Source organism: Dasypus novemcinctus, chromosome 4 (assembly GCF_030445035.2).
Source record: "Dasypus novemcinctus isolate mDasNov1 chromosome 4, mDasNov1.1.hap2, whole genome shotgun sequence".
NCBI lineage: Eukaryota > Metazoa > Chordata > Mammalia > Cingulata > Dasypodidae > Dasypus > Dasypus novemcinctus.
This window is the reverse complement of record NC_080676.1, coordinates 26,709,536-26,732,437: the sequence shown is the minus strand read 5'-3', so window position 1 is coordinate 26,732,437 and position 22,902 is coordinate 26,709,536. Positions and strand designations below refer to the sequence as shown.

Here is a 22,902-nt window from a genome sequence, read left to right as displayed (position 1 = left end):
GCCCTGAGTATCGACCTCTGAACCTTCTATATGGTAGACAGGAGCGCAATTGCTTGAGCCACATCTGCTTCCTACATAGACTATTTTAAGTTAACTACCAACCAGGCTTCCTGCTTCCAGGCTCTGCCCCAGTTAGATCATAATATGACTGAATATGTCAAAACACCAGAACTTTCACAGAGTAATATATCAATTCCTACAGCACATCCTACCAGTTCCACAGATTTATCAAATATTATATGATTAAGAAACATGTTTATTAAAGAAGAAAAAAATAGAAAGTAAAGGGAAGAAATAGCAATACCCATACTCCAATCTTCCAAAGTTCCACTTGAACATTTTGATAAAGTTATGTTCTGTCTTAGTTTAGTCAGAGGATTTTTTACTCATAGGAATAACATTATTATATATTCATAGTAGTTTATCTGACATTATATCATAATTTTTTATGGTAACGGTCTTTTTTTTTAAAGATTTATTTTTTATTTATTTCTCTCCCCTTCCTTCATCCCCCAGTTGTCTGCTCTCTCTGTCCATTCGCTGTGTGTTCTTCTCTGACTGCTTCTAGCCTTATCAGTGGCACCAGGAATCTGTGTCTCTTTTTGTTACGTCATCTTGTTGTGTCAGCTCTCCATGTGTGCAGCGCCATTCTTGGGCAGGCTGCACTTTCTTTCACGCTGGGCGGCTCTCCTTACAGGGCGCACTCCTTGCGCGTGGGCTCCACTACGCAGGGGACATCCCTGCGTGGCATGGCATTCCTTGCGCGTATCAGCTCTGCGCATGGGCCAGCTCCACATGGGTCAAAGAGGCCTGGGGTTTGAACCACGGACTTCTCATGTGGTAGGCGGATGCCCTATCCATTGGGCCAAGTCCGCTTCCCTTAACGGTCTTTTAAACAAGTAGTTACTTAATATTCCTGGTAATAATTAGAACACCTTTTACTTAGCTGGCCCTGTGTCATTGAACATGTTGATAAATTTTTGTATCACTTATTCATTAACCATTCACTGTGTGTTTACCACATACAAGACACTGGATTAAATATAAAAATATATATATGAAGAAGATATGATTCTTGTAACAGTAAATACAAATTTAAAACAGGAATTAATTTTCCCTGGTGCAAAATAGGAAAGACTTCTTCCCTACTCCCCCCCTCTGTTTTTTTTCAGCATTTATTTTAGAAATCTTGTAATTTTAATTACTTCCTGTGTCTCTTTGAAATGTATGTAAATCTTTTTAAAGGTTAGATGACTGTAGCCATTTCTCTGAAATGTAATCAAAGAAGATAGTACCTGGAAGGAGATAAGCATACCTTCAGGAGGTGCTTGGTTCCAAATTGCATACCTACCTCTGGTCATAAATATAGGAGAAATATCTTGTGAACATGTATCAGTTGTATGAGTTTAGCTACATAAAAGGGGTAAGCTTTCTTTCTGTTTTTGTACTCTCTTTAGTGGACTGTCTTTGATGCATCACATTCTGGTTTAATGCTTATTCAACAAAAGTTTTTCTTCTACCTTTGTGAAGAGGTTTTCTGGGTAGGAAGATTTTGTTTCGCCTTTTATTATATATCACAAAACCCCTCTCTGAATATTCTACACAATTCAAAATACATTATTATATCCAAGGCATATGCATGTATGTACTTATTATATGTGGCCCAAAGCCATTTCATTCTTTTAAAATATGCTTATAGAATGGAAATATTCTAATTTCCTTTTCAACTATTTCTTTTATTGCTATTTCTATTATTCTTGTATGCTGGATTTGCCTTAGCACAACTGATCAGTTAAGAGTATTTCTAATGAACAATTATCAATGTAAAAGAAAACACTTCTTATTTGACACTTCAAGTGACCCAAGACTTCTAGTTTTCATTTTCATTAGCAGAATGAATGCTATAAAGTACAAATACCAACATTCTGTTGCTTTCTGTTTTCATATTAGTGACAGTTAATTCCCCAATATCCTTCTCGTGGAAATGATCATCATTTCTGATTATCACAACATGACTAAGGTGATGATTCAGGTAGCACAACGACAGATCTCTTGAGCTTACCAGATTGTCAATGGTGGATTAATACCTCCTCATTTATGGATGTTAAGTCCAAGCTATAATGCTTTCCATAACTGCATATATAAGGAGGATTTATTCCTTACTTTGAAAGAATACATGTTACATGTATCTAATATATCCAACGTGAAAGAAAAGGAAAATTTTTGTTATCTAGGTAAGTGAATTATTATTTTTAAATATGTAAGATCTATTACTGAAAATTCTATCTTGATGTTACTAAATGGCGAATTATTAGAACTTATCTGAAGGAAGATTTCCCTGAAAGGGAGTTCTGCACTCTTGGGATTCTGGAGCAAGAGAAGAGTTTGGTTGAATTAATTTGCCACAGGTGTGTTTTAAATATGGCATTGGTGGGAGAAGATTGGAAATGTTTCTGGGGAATAAGTCAAAGCAAAGAAATGTACAGAATTTAATCAGCATGAATTAAAGGTGAAATAATTCAATGTGCAGAGATAGCTTGGGTTTTAGAAACTGACATGAACACTCTTTGATAAACAAAAATTTAAAACTCATATCATCATAAGGTGATAAAATATTCACTTTGCAGAACATTTGTCAGTTATAATTTCCTTTCTCTTGTAACTCACTTCTTTTCTCTGCCTCTGATGAGGCAGCAGGGTACCTCTATTTGGGAAAGGTGACAATATAAGGCCTAGTGGGAAATGAAACAGATAAAATATGAGTAGGATGCATAATAAAATGCTTAAGCAAATCACAAACAATTCTGGTTGTCTAAAATTCACAGTTATAAAGGGCCTAATCATCTTCTTGACTGTTCTTGTCTTCCCAGGAGCCATGACAGCTAAGCATTCTCTATGCGTTCCCTTCCATTTTGGACCTGTTAAGTAATTCCCACAGGAGAAACTGAAAGTGCTATCTCATCTAACTGGTTTGGAGGCTATAGGAGACTATTCCCTCAGAGAAGTCCCCAGTTATGGAAAGCATTATAGCTTGGACTTTTCTGGACCATTCACTCAATTGACTCAATACACATTGACTGGGAGTGTATATGCTGGCATTGCTGTGCAATGATGGGTAAGACAAGGCCCTCCCTATCTGTTTCTTAGAGTGGAGTCTGAAGCAACCAGCCAGAATCACCAAGCAAAGCCTGCTGCAGATTCCCCAGTCCCACCCTAAATATCCTGAATCAGAATCTCATGGAGCAGGACAGGGACTCTGCACTTGGAAGATGTTTCTTAGATATTGCTGCTCTAAGGGTTCACACTGGGTGGAGGTAGGGCTTGGGGCTGTGGCCAAATAGGAAAACAACACACTATAGTGTGAGAAGTGCTAAAATAGAAGTATATATGCCAGATGTTTAAGCTGAACTGTATTTTAAGAAGAAAGGGTGCCAGCAGAGAATTCCTGGAAGTACCTAAGATTATAATTTCCAAGAAGTTAAGAAGCTTGGAGTACATCTAAAATCTAATAAGAATTTTTTTTTTTTTTACTTCTTAAGGAAATAAATTCCCAAGTAAAATTAAAGATCTTGACAACTGTGCACTTCCACTTGTGTGAACTTATCTTCAGGATATAGTTAGGGTTGTCTGCACAGATTTGGTTACAAAACTGTTCCCTGCAACAAAAAAAAATTGTATTTGAGTGCTCATTTTAATCAGACCCAGTCCCAGACCCATATACAGACTCAGTTCTCTGTGGGACAACTTCCCTGTTCCCACTCCTTACACTACCGTGAAATATTCTGAGCTTTAAATAGTTACCATTTTTGTTGCTCAGGCTCTGCAAAGCCAATACTCTATCTTTATAGGAGATCATTTTCCACCCACTGAAATAGACTTTAGGCATTGAATTCATTGGTAGCCTTGACCAGTCACACTGGGCAGGCTTATGCACATCACATGAGTTTGCATGTTGATGTCCAAAGTCACTAGTGGTTTTACTTGTTTATGTTCCAGGCACTTCTAAGTTCTGAGGATATAGCAGAAAATAAAACAAATGGTTAACTCTTGTGGAGTTTATATTCTAATGGAAGGAGAAAGACAGAAGGTTTCAAGTGATGCTGAAATGTATAAAAATAAGTAAAACATGGTAAAGATAGGACAAAACCAAGTAATTTATTTTAAAAAGGCACTTTGAGAGTAATTATTCACAATTACATGAGGACAATAGAGATGAAACCAGGACTGTCATAGATAAACAGAGATCTGTGGTCACCCCAAGTAAGGGGTTAGAAAGTGCTGTAGGGAGGGGAATGATGTGCGGCTTTTAAATGACGTGCTGTTCCTTTAAATGGAACATTTGAACAGAAGCCTGAGGAAAATAGCATGAGCCATGAGGATATCAGAAGAGAAGATGGAACAGCTGGTGCAAAGGCTCTGTAAAAGCATCTACAAAGGGGCAAGCTTGGCATGTTAGAGGAAATTTACAGAAGCCAGTGTAGTGGAATGAACAAAAGAGAGCACTGCAGAATAGGTCAAAGGCATGGAAGCAGAGAGATCAGTTAATAATCCAGGCAAGAGATTATGGTGGCTTGACTAGTATGGTAACTGTGGTAATGCTGAGATGTGGTTAGATTCTGAACCCACATTGCAGATAGAGCTCCAAGACTTTGCTATTGAATTGGACATGGGGTATGAGGGAAAATGAAGAGCTGGGGATGACTCCTCAGATTTTAGCTTGAGCAATTGGAAGAACGGAGTTGTCATTTATTGAGATAGTGATGACTATGGTAGCAGGAGACTTTTGAGATCTAGGGGAAATAAGAATGTCATTTTGAACATGTTAAGATTGAGATCTATTAGATATGCAAGTAGAGATTTTGTGTAGGCAGTTTGATATTGAAGCCTTGTGTTTAGGGGAGAAGATGGGGCTATTTGCTACCATGTTGAAGAATGTCCCCATTTTTAAACCTACATCACATACACATTGGTTCCTTAATTTCACATGAAGGTTAACTAGGAGGGCTTCAATGTGCATCATGTAAAAGGGGAGTGGGCTATATTCTGCATTAGAAAAGGAAGGGAGATTTTTTCACAAAGCCTGAGAATGAGGTGTGCCCAATAGTGTGTGCCCACTCATTCCATATTTCTCTAGCAGAGGCAAACTATAATCCCTCAAACATGAGCTAATTAAAGTTCCCAGGGAAGCAGATGTGGCTCAACTGATCCAGCATCCACCTACCACATGGAGGGTCCAGGGTTTGATTCCCAGGGCCTTCTGATCTGTGTGGTGAGCTGGCCCATGCGCAGTGCTGCCGTGCACAAGGAGTGCCATGCCATGCAGGGGCACCCCCATGTAGGGGGTGCAAGCAGTGTGCCCCGCAAGGAGAGCTGCCCCGTGCAAAAAAAGCGCAACCTGCCCGGCCGCACACATGGAGAGCTGACACAGCAAGATGATGCAACAAAAAAGAGACACAGGTTCCCAGTACTGCCTGACAATGCAAGTGGATGCAGAAAAATACACAGCGAGTGGACACAGAGAACAGACGGGGGTGGGGGGGGGGAATAAATAAATAAATAACGTCCCCAATACCCAATTTTAACTCTGAAATCCCTGTTTAGGGTCAGACCCTCAAACCCCATTCTTTTTCAGAGGAAGCTGACTGAATAAGAAAAGACTTTGAGGCCAAAGAAATGAGATAATTGACATTTGTATGTTCTGTAGATTTAGAGAGAGAAAAACAGCCAACTAGTCTAAGTCAAGCATATTAAAAAATGAAAATACAAAATCAGATTAATACAAGTTTCTAGAAATAAAAACCTTAATCTAGTCCTAAAACAAAACCTGTATTCTCTATTAGAGTTCCCATTATTTATTGGCTTTTTTGCCTACAGACTTTAAAGTAACAGCTGCCTTTTATTTTCAAATGTAAAACAGATGCAAATATACTCTACCAGGGAAATTGATATTAAGCAAAAAGAAAATATTTGCAACTCTATTTGCTATATGAATTATTTTGACTTCATCACCTGCCTGGGACTGTTGGACTTTTATTTTTTCACTTTCTGAAATGCAAGCTAAATAAAAGTCACAAAGTCAGAGCTCTGAATGACTTTTTTTTTTAGGGGGGTGGTGAAGATGAGTGTGTTTACAGTGAAACCAAGGTAACCTTTTGGCTTGAAAGTTTTGCTTAGTCTCCAAAATACAATATTTCTTGGGTTAAAAATAACACTCTACTGAAATGAAATCAATGTGAACATAAAGGAAATGGAAACTGAAACTGTTTTGATCAGACTTCAAAGTTAAAAGCCAGGACATTTTAGCAGCGGTAGGTTTAGGTGCTGAATCATCCTGGGGCAGACCTAGGAGTGGAAATAAATGGACTAAATGCATAGATAAGCGACACGGAAAGGAACTTGTTGATTGATAAGCATTTCTATTTGTTCAACTATTTTATTGAATGCCTTCTACAAGTAGATTATGGGCATGCGATGGTATACAAAATAGGATCACTGCTTTCTTGTACATAGCATATGAAATGACAGATATTACCAAAATAATCACTCAATATATAATTACAAATCTTGATAAATGTTTTGAAGTGCATTGTGCTGAACTGGTACCTGACCTAGACTGGGGGAGCAAGGAAGGCTTCCCTGTTGAAGCAGCACTATCTGAGCTCTGAAGATAATGTTGTGGAATTTAAGAGAAGTTCAATTATTTGAGAATAGAGAGGCCAGGACTCAGGAATGATTTTGAGAAGGAAAAATGGTTTATTGACGGCCGGCCGGACTCGGGAGCTTTCTGTTTGAATCCCGAGCCCCGAACAAGATTTTCAAACGTCATTTATACAGAGAGGAAAGGCCAAATGGTCCCTTTGTTTCAGTTCTCAATAGGCTTCAATTAGCATATATCTCTTTCACATCTTAGGTAAGCTTTTAGCAAGGACTCCAGACATTTTAGATAAGCCTTGGTTTTTGCATTTCCCCTAAATACTTAAAGTTTATAGCCCTTGCTTTGTTAAACATTTCCTGGGACTGGAGCCTGCTGGTCCCTAAGAGCAGGACTGCAGCCTCTTACCGTTTCACACCCACAAGTCAAACAACTTAGTTATCTCTGAAGAGACAAAGAGCCTTCCACCCATAGCCCACATCATTCCCCCCTTTCTGCCAAAGATTAACTTGCTAAGCTTTGGCATAATTATTGTTGTAGCTATGAGGTGGATGACTGTTTGTTGTCTTGACTGATTATTTATCAGTCTTTAGTACAGCATCAAGGACTGTTTTTAGAAGTTTAGAACTTTTCATTCTGGACAGCAGAATCTTGGGCAGGGGCCTCCCGCAGTTATTCTGCTGCCACTGGCACTCACGTGGATTTCCAGTCAGGTTCCAGATCCATCTATTACTTTTATTTTACTCTTAAAGAGTTTACACCTTTAATTTAAAAAGGGTGCTGAAGGGAGACGATCTCTTTTCTGTAACTGCTTCCTGCTGGCCATGGGCTGTAGTCATTGCCTAATAAGGTGTAAAACTCTTAATTTATTCTAACTGGAGGAAGATGGATCTGGCATTCTGTATGAAGTTGGATGAAGTTTTCATATGGTTAATAAGATGTTCACTCTGAAAGAAACAAACTTAATTAAAATTTGGAATACCCGTTTTTTTAAAAGAGGACACATTGGATTACAGAGGTAGACAAGGTTAGGTGCCTATAAAGATGGCACTCCTTAAAAGCTGGTGGGAACAGCATATATTCTTTTTTAAGTTATCCATCTTTAGAGAGAAATTGCAACAGACACTTAGCTTTGTCTGAAGACACATTCCAAGCTGTTCAATGATTGACACTCATTCACTCTGTCAGATGCTCCTGGTGAACTGGCACTCCTTGGGCAACTGGCTTCACTCAGGATTAGAACACTAATTTGGAAATACTCTTAGTTTTCACCTGTGGGAGTGATCAGAACTACAGAATAAAGATTTTTACACCTTGGTTTTCATTGTACAATTTCTAGCAATTTTGACTTGTTCAATAGGTGACTCACCATCAGCAAGCAAGCCTCACTTTTGCTAACTTGAGACTGGCTGAGACTGCCACCTTATTCTATAGACATGTTATTAACTGTTTAGAAAATGATTTTACCAGGAATTTAACATGTCTAATATACTTCTGCACTTGATCCAAAATAGAAAAGATAACATTACAATTATTAGGCATATATTTAGTACAGGATAAAAGTACAGCACTTAATATTAACTAATGTATTACTTAATGCATAAGGATTCAGAGTTGCCATTATTAGTTTTGAGTTTCAGGTTTGTAATACTTTACATGTTATCTCTCCATGAGAGCAGGCCATAATGCCAATTGTGTTTAAGTTTTACTTACAGTCTCCTGGTATCATGGCTCCACTTAGCATGTTCTTCAACGCAGTGAGCAAGTTGCAGCATCCTTCCAGTATTCCAGAGATTTTCCAGTATTCTACTAGCCTGGTGCATAGTGCTCTCTGGCACCATGGAACAGTGCCAGTCTGGAGGCGATATCCATTGTACACTTGGCTGTACCGAGTCATTATTGGCTGCAGGAGCTTGAAACTGCAATATAGTTTCCATCGACTTCAGGAGCAGAACCAGAGACTGATATAGCACATATTTTTAATTGAGGGGTCAGTGACCAGCCTAGCCAATAACTCACATGGAGAGGCCACCTGTAATGTATACAAGGCCTGGTTCGAATGCACAAGAGTTTGACAATGTTAAAGTTTATTCCTTGTTTTATATATATTTTAAACAACTTAACGCAATACATATATCAAATGACTATTTACTTACACAATTTTACTATGAAGATAACAGTAGGTGCTTTACTTTATTAATAGAGGAAAAATATTATTTTTCATTGTTAGAATGAAAACAATTTTTCCAATAGAATCAAGACAACTTTTTATTACCATTTACTTAAATGTGTATTTTGCAGTGGCCTTCAGACAGGTTTATTATCATGAAGTTATTTCTGCTACCAATACCAATCTAAGTTTCTTTAGTTAACAATGACTTCTACAACTAGAACTATTTAAACATTTTCAGTTTGGAAGATGTTTTACAAACTCTTTATAATTGACTATAACCGCATTGACTAGACACCTCATGTTTAAATAAACTTACTAAATTACAATTACCAATGAAAGAAATTTACTCTCTATTTAAGAGAGCATATCTACAATCTTTTCCCTTTAGCCTAATTTCACCAGTGAACTTACAATTTTCACTTACAATTTTCATTACTGTAAAGATTTTGTACATATGTTAATTTAGTTTATAAATTAACTATGGGAGATTACACTCAAGTTAAATAAAATTGAAACCATTATAGTTTATGCAAGGAATGTTCTCTTTTTCCCTTACAGGAAGCTAAAAACTTCTTTTCTTTAAGTTATGAAAATTATTAATTTAAAAGCATAACTGACTACCAGGTTTTAAAACACATGCATACTGACTTCCAGGTTTCAAAACACATTACACAATTACTTAATTTTTTAAAATCATAACCCAGGAAAGATCTCTCCATAGTTTTTATGGACTTTCCTTTACTTACTGAAATTTGTTAATAGAGCCACTAATTACCTTATTTTGTTGGAAAGAAATCTTCTGGAAGAAAATAAGGCTCACCAGATTGTGGAGAAGAAAATAATTTATTCTCAGTCTTGCAAGAAGGGGCGCAGAGCCAGATATGGCTGGTGCCCCGAACAAAGAAAAATGACACAATTTATACCCCTAAGCCTAGCATGCAAGCTCTTCCTCTGTTTTCCATAGATTGGATACTTCAGAAGTTACAGCTTATCTGAGATTTAACTTTCCCACGCAAAAGTTTGATTTAACTGCTTCTTCTATCACATTCCAACCATTTTAGTTTTTACCTGCTCCCCCCTTTTTCAAATAAGGAATAGAATTTAGTGCTGAAATGGCACCGGCTTAGTTAGCTCCTTCTTGGGCATCCTTCCACTGCCCATAGGACTGGCCTAAACTGGTCTCCTCCACTGCTGTCCAACCCGGGAGTGGGAGACTGAGGCAGCAGGCCGCCGGGTTACATCAACATTTTTCTTCTGTGAAAATTAACCTAATCTTTGTTTTTTTTTTTTTTTTTTTTTTTCCAATTTATGGCTGACAAAGGTTTAAACTGGGAAATTACCAGGCAAACTGATTCTTAATTCCCTAGCCTAGTAGATAGGTTTAATCTGCCACACCTAGTCTTGCCTTAAAAGCTCTTGCAAAGAGGAGGCCCTTTCCCAATTGTTTCCATAATCAGATTTCTATGACTTTTTCATCCTGCTTAGTTCAATTTGGGCTTTAAGAATATTTGTAAATATAACTGCATATTTAATTTTTAACAATTTGAGCAAATAGGCAGACATGAATAGTTTGACACAACAACATGACTTTAGTTACTTTAAACTTTTCAAAGACTTTTGAAACTCTTCTTAATTTGCACTATGACCATGCAGTTTACCACAAGAATTTTCTTTCTTACTTAATGGACTGTAATAACCAAAATGTTCTCAATGCCTTAGCACCATTTTGTTTTAGAACTTTATATTTTACCTTGAAATTAGCAGAATTTTGGATAAGCAACAAGATTAGTTTTATATATATTTACTGAGGCTATTTGAAGCCTCAGGGAGACAGACTGCTTTCTCTCATGAATTGCCACTCTTAGGAACACTGACCGTCAAGGCAGGAGACTTCTCCCCCTCCACCCCCCTTTTGGTTTTGGAGATAATAAAACTCCAGTGGTCATTTAACCTTATTCTATCAGGCAGCCATTTATTTAGTTTACACTTGAATTCATGAGAGAAAGGGTTACTAATACCAGGAGAGGAGACAGTGCTGTCCCAGCTCTTCTCAATTATGAAATAACCATAGGCAAAGGCAAAGGGTGAGGTTAGGCTTGAAGTAACCATAAACAAAGGAAAGGTTAGTGTAGAATTTACACTTAAATAATAGTTTCAGGCTAAATTCACCCAGCTATAATCTCAGTTATTGTCTTTCCACTGTTTTACAATATAAATGCATTTATAAATGATTTTAACTCTTAGTTACAGTTTTTATTAATTTTTTAAAAACCTATTAATTTTATAACACCTTTAAATACCTTTCATTCAACTTATATTAAATGAACTTAACCATTACTTTAATTTTTCCTTTAAAGTAAAAGAATAAATCTCTTGCAGTTAGTTTGAAATAAAAGGCTACTTTTCAGGATTTGATTTTTAGAACATAAAATGTTCTTTTAAAAGAGGTAAGACTCTTCTTCAAACATTGAGGATATGATGAGGTTAAAGCACAAGAAGCTATTGATAAAATATTTTCTTTGTATATTGATCTTACTCAATTTAATCATAAAAATTTCCCTTCCACAAACCTTCTACACTTTCAGTATTCATTCAGGTTCTGTCCCACACTCTACTCTTTCCAATAATCAATCATTTTATCTTAGGACAAAATCATCTTCTGTTGCCTTAACAATAAAAACACACTCCATATATCCCACATACTAAGTTACCAGGCAAACTTCTTGCAACATATAATTGCCATTAATACTAAACAAGTTTGTTAAAATAATGAACTTTTCTTCACTTTAAATACTTAGTAGCATGTAATACCAGAAACAGTTTTTTTGGAAGCAAGTTGGCAGGGGAGATTGGCTGCCGAATAAGTTTGTTATAAAATTGCCTTTTATTATTATTATTATCAATTCAGTTTTGTTAAATAATGACTTTCTGCAATTAGCCACTTAAATACCTTAAACAATGCTTTGTAAAACTTATATTTATACCCTTAACACAAATTTTACCTTCACAGAACATTCTCTTACTTAAGGTTACTACAATACCTTCTAAGAACCTGAGCAGAATGCAAACGTATTTTGGCTTTGACACCCTAAGGAGGGAACTTTACTGCATTTATTCTGATTCTGCTTTTCACCTCCTTCACTTCCCCCCCTTCCAGGCAGTCGGGTGCACAACAAACAGGAATGCGGCTTATGAATAGAAGGGTGGACTCACTGGAAAGGGGCAAGCCGCTCCCCCCTTTCCAGCTTTCAGCCAAAATGGGCAGACAGAACCTACTCAAATTTGGCAACTCTCCCAGGAACCCAGCCGCCCTGACTGGGACATTCCCAACAGACTTGGGTGCTTGGCGCGGACACAGATGGCCTCCAAGCCCCGGCAAAGGGCCAGACCAGAGACAAGACACCAGAACATGCACAAACATCTAGACTCCTCAGCTTTTGCCCCAGAATCATTTCACCCCCTTGCCAATGGCAAGGGAGGGCTCCAGCTCAGCTGTAATTCTACTTCATGTAAGGACACAACTCCAACACTAACATTGAGCTGACACAGACAGAAGCACAAAGGTCACTAATCTGACTCACAAGTTTATATATTTATTTTCACCACGGCTGCCCCCACAGCCATCACAAACCTCAGAACACTTAACATTTGGTATAAAGCAAATTCATTCACAATTAGCACCATAACAAAAGATTTCAGCTAGACTTTTCCACTGTTTAAACTTTACACCCAGACCAAGCTCCACCAGAAAAGCCGATCCATTTTCCTGTAACCAAGTTTTGTTTTCCTTAATCTAGACCAATTTCCAGGATATTAGGACTCGAACCTATAAATACCCTTCCTATTAAAATCGAGACTCCACTCCTTTAGTGGATATAAGACCAGTACCAGATTCTAACATGCAGTTAGACAAACCCAAAACACCAGGGCTTTTCCCCGGTTTTCCTCCTTTTCCCAAGCCTAGAGAGAACGGCTTCCCCCCAGCCTTCTGGGGCTACTAGGGTTCTCTCGGGAGGTGATCAGCCTCCCCTTCCTAGCAATTAAAGCTAGGGCCTTCCAGACTCTGCTCACCCGGGGAGTCTTACCTTCTTCCCTGTTCGGAGCTCTTTTTCGTTCCCAGAATCTTTCTCTTCAGACCTTCCATTGCCCCTTGATTTTGTCGGGAAGATTCTGGTGGAGCTCACATCTTTTCTGGATTAAATTTAATCCAGGGGCGCCCAGATTTGGGGTTCACCCGAGTCCTCCCGGCTTCCTCGGGGATTTGGAAGGGGCAGCAAAATGCTACCGTCTCTGGCCTTCATTTATTGTCCCTTCGCGGTCGCCATTAATGTTGTGGAATTTAAGAGAAGTTCAATTATTTGAGAATAGAGAGGCCAGGACTCAGGAATGATTTTGAGAAGGAAAAATGGTTTATTGACGGCCGGCCGGACTCGGGAGCTTTCTGTTTGAATCCCGAGCCCCGAACAAGATTTTCAAACGTCTTTTATACAGAGAGGAAAGGCCAAATGGTCCCTTTGTTTCAGTTCTCAATAGGCTTCAATTAGCATATATCTCTTTCACATCTTAGGTAAGCTTTTAGCAAGGACTCCAGACATTTTAGATAAGCCTTGGTTTTTGCATTTCCCCTAAATACTTAAAGTTTATAGCCCTTGCTTTGTTAAACATTTCCTGGGACTGGAGCCTGCTGGTCCCTAAGAGCAGGACTGCAGCCTCTTACCGTTTCACACCCACAAGTCAAACAACTTAGTTATCTCTGAAGAGACAAAGAGCCTTCCACCCATAGCCCACATCAATAAAACAAGCATTAACTAGACAAAGGGAAATGCATGGAATGGTCAGGGGAAGGGAACAGAAAATACAAAGTCAGAATTGTGTGGCATGCAAAAGAGGCCAGTGTGTCTGGAAAGTAGAAAGTGAGAGGGAGAATGGCTTGAGATGATTTGGGAAGGCAGAACCTGGAGATCTAATGAAGGATATGTAAGAAAAATGAGAAGTTATTGTAATGTTTTAATTAGGAAAATGACATGACCACATTTTCTTTATTTTTAAAAGCCAACTCTGGGGTAAGGAAAGCTTTCATTTCTAGTAATGGATTCGATAATTCAGGCTAACTCTCTTACTGAGAAAAACCAAAGAGCCAGACAAAATATTTTTTAAATCACTCTCGGAAGGTATTAGAGAGCTAACAAGACAAGGAGGAATTACGGGAACAAGGACTGGAGAAAAAGGAAACCCTAGAGAAGTGAGCAGAGCATTTAGGGCTGATTTTCTCAAAAAGGAGGCTACGAGGCTGAGAAGCTGAACAGAACTTCTTTTTAAATGAGCATTTTTTTTTATTGAAATTTTTTGAAGATACGTAGATCACAAAAAATGTTACAATAAAAACTGTAAGAGGTTCCAACATACCCCACACCCCACAGCCCCCACTTCTCCCACATTGACAACCTCCTTCATCATTGCGGCACATCCAGTGCATTTGGTGAATACATCTTGGAGCACTGCTGCACTGCATGGATTATAGTTCAGATTGTAAGCTGAACAGAACTTTTGACAGACTAACAGGGCTAGGAGTAGTAAAACTGAACTTTGGGGAAGGTTAAGATGGTGGTGCCCTGCTACCTGCCAGGCTTTGCGTTAAGACCTAAGGCAATACATTGGGAGTAAGGATCAACTACAAACAGACCCAACTTCAAATCCTCTCAGACCCTCCAATAGGATTAAGGTGAGCTAAAACTGCTAGTGGCCTTAATCTTTTGCCAGAAGCAAATATAAATGCTCCCTGGAGAAAGATAACATTGTGACAGAGCTAAAATTATTTTTATAATTATCCAAATGCAATATCTGGCACTCAAAAATAACCAGGTGTGCATTCACAAATGGATGGGGCATGTTAATGGACACAGAAACCAGGTTGAAGAACCTCCCATTAGCCAAAATAGGACATTTGAATGATAAAAAAGAATAACAATGGTAATTCATAACAACATATGGAATAAAAAAGAACTCAGAGTTCATAGTGGCACACAGAAAAAAGGGGGAAGTAGGTACAAAAGAGGAGGGAAAGTTCTTCTTTACAAAATAATGTCAGCTAACAAATGTAGAAAGAATGATAGAATTAGAAAAATTCCCATTTTTGCAACCACCAAAATAATAATTGATTAGGAAAGGATTATCCATGGGTGCTAGCACCACTGGGTGGAAGGTTGTTGGAAAATAAGATATTCACATAGTCTCAAAGTATCTCCTTATAAATTACTCAATAATGACAGGAAAGGAAAGAGGTAATCTGATGATAGAGAAATCTGCAGACATCATCTTAACTACACCATCAAACTTAAAATCAGCAATAATGGGACTAGCTGACATGTGCCTTCTGATCCAATGAACAAAGGAGGACAAATCATCATTTATGTGGTATTATTGCTAAAAACATTTTAACTGAAACCTAAGCATAAGGAACAATTAGACAAATACAAATAGTAGGACATACTACAAAACTGATTTTTAAAAAATTCAATGTTACAAAAGAAAAAAAGGCAGTGGAACCATTTTAAATTCAAAGTAACTAAAGGCTATGTCTGATCTTTATTTAGATACTAGATTTAAAATAATGTTACAAAGTAAATTATTCAGACAATTGGAGAAATTTGAGCATGTACTGAATATTAGCTATATAATTATATCAGTGTTAAATTTTTTGAGAATGATAAGAAAGTTATTGTGATTACATAGGAGAATGCCCTTGTTCTTCAAGAGATAAGAGATACATGTAGAAGCATTTAGGGGTAATAAAACAATGCAAAGTGATCTTAATAATCAATGGGGGTAAGCAGACACTCAACTGATAGAGCCTCCACCTACCATATGGAGGGTCCAGGGTTCGACACCCAAGGCCTCCTGACCTGTGTGGTGAGCTGGCCCATGTGTAGTGCTGCCACACACAAGGAGTGCCGTGCCCCCTACGCGGGGGTGCCCCTCGTGCAAGGAGTGCTCCCACCAAGGAGAGCTGTCCCAAGTGAATAAAGCTCAGCCTGCCCAGTAGTGGTGCTGCATATATGGAGAGCTGACACAGCAAGATGACACAACAAAAAGAGACGTAGTTTTCCAGTGCCACCTAACAATGCAAGCAGAAACAGAACACACAGCAAATGGACACAGAGCAGACAACAGGGGTGAGGGGGGTGGGGGTGGGGGGGAGGAAGGGAAGAGAAATAAATCTTTAAAAAAGAAAAAATAATCAATGGGGACAACTCAGCTTGCAGTAGCCTTAGGCCATGTAACTTTTCTTGTTTTTTTTTATGTCTTAATAAACTCTTTACTCCCTTGCCTACCCTATGGTGTGTCCCTAGATTAAATTCTTTTATGCAACGTACGCCAAGAATCTAGAAGCTCAGAAACTAGAGCTATCCAGTAACATTATTTGATGAGCCAGCCAGGAGACAGGCAAGTGGTACTTCCCGACACCCAATGAGAACTGAATCAATGCCTTATTCATCATGCAGGGATTTCAACCATTTCCAACCAGGGTGCCAGACCCATCTTCCCTCAACTGCAACAGAATACCTAGAGGGTTTTACACCTTATCAGGTAGGGCCTCCTCCCCCTAACAACAGGAAGTTGCTTCAGAAGAAGACCATTAAGAATAGGGTGTAAACCCTCTGATGGGGGAGTTGAGGCCGGTTAGTATAGTGAAAGTGGGCAGGCAGCTGGTCCAGCAGATAACATGGCCAGCAGACAACATGACCAACAGACTACATGGCTGTGAGACCCTGCCTGAAAACATCCTGAGAAGAAGATTGCTGGAAAGACTCTGCAAGATCCTAACCATGAGAACCTCATTTGAAACAAAAGGGAAAGCCCGAGATATCCTCAAAAGACCTCGTCATTGGCCCCCTGAGAAATAACAGGTGGGGCAACCAATCAGAACAGCACACAGACTTTAAAAAGCCCTGACCTGGGATCCATGCCTTGGACCATGTAATTTTCTCATTTTTTTGTTTCTTAATAAACTCTTTACACACTTGCCTACCAAAAAAAAAAAAAAAAAAATCAACAGGAAAAATTACAATAGTTTCATGAAACTTTAAAACTTTTTGTCAAACCATTAGAAACTCTCATATTCAGTTATAAATGGATAGAGAAATGAAAAAGCATCAAAAATAATATATAGTACACTGCAATTTAAATATTAGAAACATTGATAATTAAAATGTTTTCTTTGCAAAAAAACTTATCAAGAATAGTTTGAACATTGCTTGCCTTCTTTTGATTGTGTAACTTACTATACAGATCAAGCATCTTTTCTATGCCTAGGCAAATTATCATACTCTTTAAGTTTGGATGAGCTTTCATCATTTTATTCTTTGTGATTTTAATGCCCTGACGTATCTCCAAGAGTTCCCTTAATGTGAAATATTTTGCCTCCTTCACTTCCTCTGAGGCAATTTCATCCTTTCATTCCAACAGTTTCCTCATTTATGTTGATAAATTCACCTTCACTAAGCTCCTCTGGCTGCATAGCTAGAGTCTCTAGAATGGTAGCAGTGTCAACATTCCCATGGCCAAGTATCTCTTCTATAGCTCCATTTATGTTGAACTCAAATCCATTTCCAGTGTTATCACTTTTCTTTCCTGCGTTTTCATCTCTGTTGGCCTATATGCTCTATTGGTCATCAATTTTTATAAAATATATAAATATATAAAAATGCAAAAACTTTTATAAAATAGAAAATAGAAAAAATAGATAAATGGGACCCCATTAACATAAAATACTTTTGTGTCTCAAAGGATTTTATTATGAAAGTAAAAAGACAACCTACACAATGGGAGAAGATATTTGGAAGCCACATATCCAATAAAGGATTAATACCCAGTATATATAGAAAAATCCTTCAACTTAATGATAAAAAGAAAAAAAAAAAAACAATTAAAAAAGTAAGCAAAAGACTTGAACAGACAGCTCTCCAAGGAAGATATACAAATGGCCGGAAAGCACATGAAAAGATACTCGACATCGTTAGTCATTAGGGAAAAGTAAAGCAAAACTACAGTGAGGTACCATTTCACACACATTAGAATGGCTGCTAACAAACAAACAAACAAACAAACAAAAAACCCCAGAAAGTAATGCGTTGGAAAGGATGTGAAGAAATAGGAACACTCATTCATTGCTGGTGGCAATATAAAATAGTGCAGCCACTGTGGAAGACAGTTTGATGTTTCCTCAGAAAGTTAACTACTGAACTACCATATTACTAGCAATCCCACTACTAGGTATATATGCAGAAGAACTGAAAGCAGGGATGTGAACAGATATTTGCACACTGATGTTCATAGCAGTATTATTCACAATTGCCAAGAGATGAATGGATCAATAAAATGTGGTATACATATATAATAGAATATAATTCAGCTGTAAAAGGTAATGAAATCCTGATACATTTGACAGCATGAAGGACCCTTGAAGACATCGTGTTGTATAAAACAAGTCAGAAACAAAAAAGGACAAATATTGTATGATCTCACTGATTTGAACCAATTAGAAGGAGCAAACTCACAGAGTCAGAATATAGAATATTGGTTACCAGGGAATGGGGTGGAGACAAGGAATGGGAAGTTAAGGCTTAAAATGTACAGTGTTCCTATTTGGAATGATGGAAATGTTTTGGTAATGAATAATGGTGATGGTAGCACAATATTGTGAATGCAGTTACAGCCCTGAGATATAAATCTGAATATGATTAAAAGGGAAATGTTAAATTATATATATGGGTAATAGAAAAAAAATTTTTTTTAAATCCATGGAACTATACTACACAATGAACCCTAAGTTAAACCACATTTTAATTGGTAGTACAATTACAAAAATGTGCTATCAAAAAAATACATCATGTGGGTTTTCACTGGGAATCAAGGAAGCAACACAACTGCACTCCTTGCTGTCTGTGCAGGAACTGAATATAGACGAGTAGTGAACAATCACTGACAGGTTTTGAAAGCAGTGCCATGACTGATCACTGATCATGACGTGCATCTGTTATTTATGTAATAATTTATAGCCTGAATCACTTTGTGCAACTACAGTTAGTTTACCATGGTAATTGAAATTTGAACTGTGTTTTTGGGGTGCTGCCTGTATGTGTGTATATGCTTGTATATGTAGAAAACAATGGTAAAGCTAGAGTATATGGGTGCCCATTACACTATTCTTGCAGCTTTTCTATAAACTTTTAATTTATCATAATTAAAGATGGGAGAGAGGGGAGCAGGCCATAAGAGAAAAGACAATTCAGGAGAAAACCTAGAGAAACAATAGACAACAAAAACAGACGAATAAGAAATCCAGAGAATAGAAGAGGCCATGGCACCAGACTGCCTGGGTTTGAATCCCACTCTATTCACTAGTTGTGTGATTTTGGACAAGTTATGAAATCTCTCTGAACCTGTTTCCTCTTAAGAAAAGTGGGTAAAAATACTATCTACTTCTTAGGGTTGATATGATGATTAAATACATTATATAAATTAAATATTTAGAACAATGCTGTTACATAATATTTACACAGAAATTATGTTTAGATGCTGATGTTAAAAATCTAGGTGAAATGGAGAGGTTAAAGAGGGAAGGGATAATTAATGGTGTATGATTCCTAAAAAGGTAGGAGGGGATTGGATCCAAAGAAGAAATAAAGAAGTTGGTCTTGGATTAAAGGAACAAAGTCTCTGTTTTAATCGGAGGAAAAGACAATACAAGGGTGCATATTAAGGTTGTGTGGTAAATTTGTTAGGAAGAAGGAGTTACAGTTCAATGACTTCTGTATTTCCTGTGAAATAAAAGGTAAGTTATTTTCTGAGAGGGAGTAGCACAGTGTGGGGTTGGAGATTGAGGAGAGTGAAGATTTGAAGTAACCCGTGCAAAGAATTAGACAGTTAGGTAGCCAAAGATTTATGACAGGATTGTTAGCAATGTTGAGTGCCCAGAATTAGTGCCCTTAAAATTATAGTCATATCAGTCCACCCTCTTGTATTTCTTGGTTGTGGTGCTTAGCTGCCTGGGTAGAGGCCTGGAGACTGTGGGCTGTTGAGTTTGTCTAGGGTTGGAGATTTTCCAGATTGATGAAAGATAAGGATAATGAAACACAGGAATATATGGTATTGGCAAGGATTACAGAAAGCATGGAGAATGAAATCTAAGCCGGGAGGAGATTAAAAGGCAGTAGAGGACTAGCAATCAGAGACAGTGAAGAGGACCATGAATAGGGGAAGGATATCCTTGAGGTCCAGAAATGGGTTCTAGCGAGAGCTATTTAACAAGCGAGCTGGCCATTTCCTAAAATAGGGAGCAGCTGTATAAACTGCATATTCAACTGGAACTTTTTCTACTTCAGTTTTGACTGAGGCTCTGAAGGCAGGACTTGCAAAGGAAGAGCTAAACCAGTTTTGTGACCGTTGATCTACCACCCACCTAGTGTGTCTTGGAGCCAACAAATTGAGAGAGAAGTTTTCTTCGGAGAAGTATTGGAGTGCCTTGGCTTTTCCTTGCCTCTCTTTTGGGGATAAGGAGTGATGTTTCTCTCTCTGTAAGTCAAATGAGAAGGGCATTTAAGGGTACTACCTGAAGAACTTCCAATGTGCCTCCTCAAATTTGAAGCGTATTAGAACTAGTAAGAGTATCTCTGGCTTAGCCTGGGGTGACAAAGAGGAGGAAAGGGAGGGCAGCTGTATTAGGAGCAATCTTCACCTCCACCAGCAAGTGGGGCCAGGATGGGTAGAATATTTCTCCTCAGTCAGATGCATACCTGTGGGAGGAGAGAGTATGGAGCTAACTTAGTGGAAGGAGTGGCCACCAGATGCCCAGAGGCTGAGGAAGGACTCAGAGGAGGCCAGGAAGAGAGGCATTACCTCCATATAGAAGCTTAGTTGAGTGTTCCAAGGGAAGAATCTCCTCAAAATCCACAAAATGCCCTGCGAGTCAAAAAAAAAAAGAATAACAGGATTCTGCCATGTGAGAGGGTGCCATTGTGGATTGTGTCTGTGCCAGTAAAGTGAGGCCTTGACCTCTCCTCTCTCTCCCTGAGCCAGTCCTGGAGGATACAGGGATAACCTGGGTAGGGAGGGGAGGAAGGGGAGGGGAAAGGGAGGTGAGAAGAGAGGAGAGGGGAGGGAAGCGGGGACGGGAAGGGAAAGGATGAAGAAGACATAGAGCAAAGGGAAGAGAAGCATCTATATCCCACCCCTTTCATTCTGAAGCGGTAGTAAGATGGGGGCAGAGAGGAGCTTGAGCTTTAAATGGGGTTTAAATTTTATTGACCATTTTAATTACTGAATTGTGACTATTCTTGTGACTGAGAGTTACCAGGAGAATTTATACATCTTAAAAGTAGCCAAGAAAGATACGTTGTCTGCTCTAGGAGCAAGAGTGATGGGGATGGGGGAAGCAGCTAGCCCAGAGAAGGGGTTGAAAAGGGCAATTGGGGAAAAAACTAGCTTTAAAATTCTCTAGAGAGTGCAGCTCATTCACTAGAGGACTGGTGACACTGGATTAGTGAACTGATGATGACAAGGTCCAGAGTGTGGCTGGCTCTGATGGAGTGAAGAAGAAAGCCATTGAGAGTGAGGAAGCAAGGTGTTGGAGGCCCAGTGGTGGATGTCATCTTTGTGGCTGTCAAAGTTTTCCAGAATGCTGGCAAAGGTTGGGTAGAAAGACAAGCCCTGAACTCAAGACTAGTGGATCTCAAACTTTGGAGTATATTGATTGGAATCACCTAAAGAGCCAATTGAAGATACAGGTTTGTTGAAGTAGGATAGGGCCTGGGCTTCTGTATTTTTACCAAGTTCCCAGGTGATCCAGTACATGCTTCAAAGTTTGAGAACCACTATGAATAGTTCTTCTATTTGGTGAATGGAGAGAAGTATCTACAAGTCAGTAGATAACAATATCTACCAAAAGAAAGGAAGAGAGGGTAGTTTAGCCATATTAATAGCAGGGACCCCAAGGTAGCAATTTTTTGTTGTAAGAGAGTAAAAGTATAGTGGTACACAATCTAGCATTAAAACCCATTTACATTAGTATAGCTTTTCTTTTCTTTTCTTTTTTCTTTACTTTTCCTTTCCCTTCCCTTTCCTTCCCTTTTTTCTTTTCTTTTCTTTTCTTTTTGATATTCTCTTCTTGGTATGCTATAAAATTTTGTCCTTATCCCCTATCCATTGAACTTACAGTCTCAGGACATAGAGAAACCATGAGGAAGTCAATGGATACCTTTAGAAAAAATAAGAAAATGAAAAGTTCACTGCTTCCTTGGGTTTAAGCTGAAAACACAATATACTTTCTGTGTTCTTGATGGAGTACTCAGCCCACACACTGGCTTCTGCACTTCTTATTGACAAATGAGTCAGTTCATATGAGACTGGTAGCGTCTTTGAGTAGGTGTATGTTAAAGTTATTTTGAAAAAGGAAAAGAAGCCTGTAAACTATACCTGGCATGCTACTCTTACAAGATGACCCTTGCCATGAGGAATCTTAAAATGGTCTTCATAAAAGTGCTGAGAAAACATCCCAGTAGTCATACCTAATGGGTTATGCTTTGAAAAACCCTCCTATCCTCTCTGAATTTGGTAGCTATTCTCTTCTTCCCAATAATGAAGGAAAGTCTGGGGCCATGGAATCATGGGAAGAGACTACGCTAACTTAATCAAGGAAAGATTAAGTTTCTGATTTATTCAGTAAAGGGTACAGAAGCCAACAGAAGTGAGATAACAGCCAGAGTAGGAATAGAAATGAAATGTGTCTCACTTACCTTTCCTTGGTCACTCATGGTCCCTAAGAGAGTGTACAGCGCCTCTGATATGTCTGATTAAGGCATACTCCTTGACCTAGAAATTCTATTTCTAGAAATTTAGCTTGCAGAAGAAAAAAAAATCAAAGGACCAGGTGAAGGACTAAGGTAGCTTGTAGATTCTGGAGAAATGACTGAGTCAGTGCTTCCTAACTGAGCTAAGTAGTCCAGGACTTATTTCCAAAAGAGGGGATATGAGCCAAGTCTCCGCTTTTACACTGGGACCTTGAACATGGACTGTAGGA

At 38.5% G+C, this 22,902-nt stretch overlaps 1 protein-coding gene across 1 annotated transcript in view; it reads right to left on the bottom strand.

The window, feature by feature from the left end:
- Positions 1-22,902, bottom strand: part of TIPARP (TCDD inducible poly(ADP-ribose) polymerase) — an 88,452-nt gene that overhangs the window by 43,081 nt on the left and 22,469 nt on the right. The gene's annotated exons all lie outside the window — the stretch shown is intronic.